This window comes from Larimichthys crocea, chromosome XIV, assembly GCF_000972845.2.
Source record: "Larimichthys crocea isolate SSNF chromosome XIV, L_crocea_2.0, whole genome shotgun sequence".
NCBI classification, from domain to species: Eukaryota; Metazoa; Chordata; class Actinopteri; family Sciaenidae; genus Larimichthys; species Larimichthys crocea.
The window spans coordinates 10,748,145-10,751,563 of NC_040024.1; positions in this window are offsets into that span (position 1 = coordinate 10,748,145).

The window sequence follows — 3,419 nt, forward strand, 5'->3', positions numbered from 1 at the left end:
TACTTTTTATGTATTGATGCCATACTTCATTCTTGTGTTGTGCTCTTGCATCAAATACTTTATATTTATACTTTATTTATTACTTTATTACTTTTAAGTATTATTTTATTGTAATTGAGCCACATATTTTCTTATGAAAACAATCACAAGTCTAAATATTTAAATAGTAATCAAATTGTTTTTAAGTTTTTGTGACGCAGCGATCGTTGTTCATTATCTGGTCAGTCAGTAAAACAGTTTCTCTTTTTGTTTCCTGGAACTCTTTGTAAATCACACACACACACACACACACACACACACACACACACACACACACACACACACACACACACACACACACACACAGATACATAATTTAACACAATAGATGAACACAGTGTTGAACAGTGATTGGTACTGTTAGGACAGATTTGATACATAAGATGTTTTTGATCATTAATATGCTCGTGGATCTTTTTATGTATTGACACCAACTTCATTCTGTTATTCTGTCAATGCAGCTGTTTTATAAATACTTACTGCTTTCTCTTTGCCATCGTGACACATCTGACCAATGAGGATTTGTATTGTAATATCTTCTTATATAGAAAAAACAAACACAAATCAAATGTACAGTATTACTGATGGACTTCATTATCTTTCAGAGTCAAACAGAAGAATTGTCATCTTGGGAAAAACTGGAGTTGGGAAAAGCGACCTGGCTAACACCATATTTGGAGAAAAAAAAGAAATAAAACAAGCGGAGGAGAAGATTAGGCAGTCATCGGAAAACATGTCAGAGGAAGAGATCAGAGAGCAGGCTCAGGCCAATGTATATACAAAGCTTTGGGTCAGATTAGCAGTTATTGTAATAGGTGTGTTGGTAGCATCTTTATGTGGTGTTGCAGTGTCGGTTGGAATAGTCTTGGCAGCAGTAGGAGGAGCAGCAGCAGCAGCAGCAGCAGCAGCAGCAGCAGTAAGAGGAGGAGCAGCAGCAGGAGGAGGAGGAGGTATGTTTCTCATTTTCTGTTGGTGCAGATTGTCAGTTTTAATCCTTAAAGTGATAATCATAAGAATAATAACTGATCATAAACTTCTGGATGAATTCCTGCTGCTAGGCCTGTCTGCAGGCTGCTATTAAATGTGGTAAAAGTACACAAAGGATAACTCTGTATTATGCTCTGCATCTCCAGTATTTGGATCAAGTAGTTCATAAAAAATAAGGTGAGGTAATGTAGTAAGAACTCAGATGTATCAGACACAGATATTAAACAAAAAATAAATAAAAACCTGTTCATCACTTTTTTAATCTGTTTACAAAATGATCCTCAGTGTTCTTTACCACAATAAATGAACTTTTATCGTTCAACAATACTGTACTTTTTATGTATTGACGACATACTTCATTCTTGTGTTGTGCTCTTGTATCCATTACTTTATATTTATACTTTATTTATTACTTTCTAACTTTACAAGTCTAAATATTTAAATAGTAATAAAATTGTTTTTAAGTTTTTGTGACGCAGTGATCATTGTTCATTATCTGGTCAGTAAAACAGTTTCTCTTTTTGTTTTCTGGAACTCTTTCTAAATCACACACAGTTACATAATTTAACACAATAGATGAACACATTGTTGAACAGTAATTGGTACTGTTAGGACAGATTTGATACATAAGATGTTTTTGATCGTTAAAATGCTCGTGGACCTTTTTATGTATTGACACCAACTTCATTCTGTTATTCTGTCAATGCAGCTGTTTTATAAATACTAACTGCTTCCATTTGCCATCGTGACACATCTGACCAATGAGGATTTGTATTGTAATATCTTCTTATATAGAAAAAACAAACACAAATCAAATGTACAGTTTTATTGATGGACTTCATTATCTTTCAGAGTCAAACAGAAGAATTGTCATTGTGGGAAAAACTGGAGTTGGGAAAAGCGACCTGGCTAACACCATATTTGGAGAAAGAATGTTCCAGATCGGCCAAACTGCCAACTCTGGAACAAGTGAATGTGAAGCAAAAACCAAATCTGTCAATGGAAGAAGCATCACTCTGATCGACACGCCTGGTTTCTTTGACACAGATAGATCTGAGGAGAAGCTGAAGCCTGAGATAGTGAGGTGTATCACAGAGTGCGCTCCTGGGCCTCATGCTTTTCTCATTGTGCTGAAAGTGGAGAAATTCACAGAGCATGAGCAGGCTGCCATCAACAAAATAAAAGAATACTTTTCTGAAGAAGCCTTCAAATATGCAACAGTTGTCTTCACTCATGGTGACCAGCTCAAAGAAGGACAGACAATTGAGGAATATTTCCATCAGAATAAGCCTTTGAGTGATTTGGTGAAGAAGTGTGGAGGTCGGTGCCACGTCATTGATAATAAATACTGGAACCAAAACCCAAAGCATGAATACAGGAGCAACCAGTTCCAGGTGGAGGAGCTACTTAAGACAATAGACAAGATGGTGATGGAGAACAATGGAAGCTGCCTCACCAATGAAATGCTACAAGCAGTGGAGGAAATGAGAAGACAAGAGGAGGAGAAGATTAGACAGTCATCGGAAAACATGTCAGAGGAAGCGATCAGGGAGCAGGCTAAGGCCAATGTATGTACAAAGCTTTGGGTCAGATTAGCAGGTGTTGGAGTAGGTGTGTTGTTAGGAGCTTTATGTGGTGTTGCAGTGTCAGTCTTCACAGTTGTAAAAGCAGTAGTAGCAAGAGCAGTAAAAGCAACAAAAAAAGCAGAAGTAGCATCAACAGCAGAAGAAGCAGCAGGAAAAGCACCAGTGGCAGGAGGACGAGCAGCAGCAAGAGGCGTAGCAGTAGTAGGAAAAACAGAAGCAGCAGCAGCAGGAGTAGTTATAGGGGCATATGCTGTAGTGGGAGCGGTGTGTGGAGGTGTTAGAGGATATCGTGCATGTGAGGGAGCAGACACAGCAGGGGAAGCAGCAGAAAATGCAGCTAAGGCTGTGAAGAATGATTCTCTAAATGTACACAAAAAGGCAAAGGGTTTTTGGGAGAAAAAAAAGTCTTGAGGAAGGTTGAGAGAATGAATCTGAGAACTGTATTTTTACAGTAAATTACTGGATAATTATTGCAGTAAATTCAAAGTAACATACAGTAACATTTTAACCATATTTTTCTTGTAGATTAAAGGAATATATACAAATATTGTAACTGATTATGTTGATTGTAAATTTGAATGTTCAGACAAAATATCAACACAGCATTTCTTATAGGCCACATCAGGTTAATGAGCGTCTGTTGTAGGTTTGCCATGAAATGTGATGTGATGACTGGTGGTGGGGTCACGTCAGAAAACTTTGGGAAGTTTTATTATCATTATTATTGAATAGGCTTTGATATGCAGTTAAATTAATGTGGGCTTATTTTTTTCATATTAAGAAATAATCGTAGAAAGTAGTTTTAGT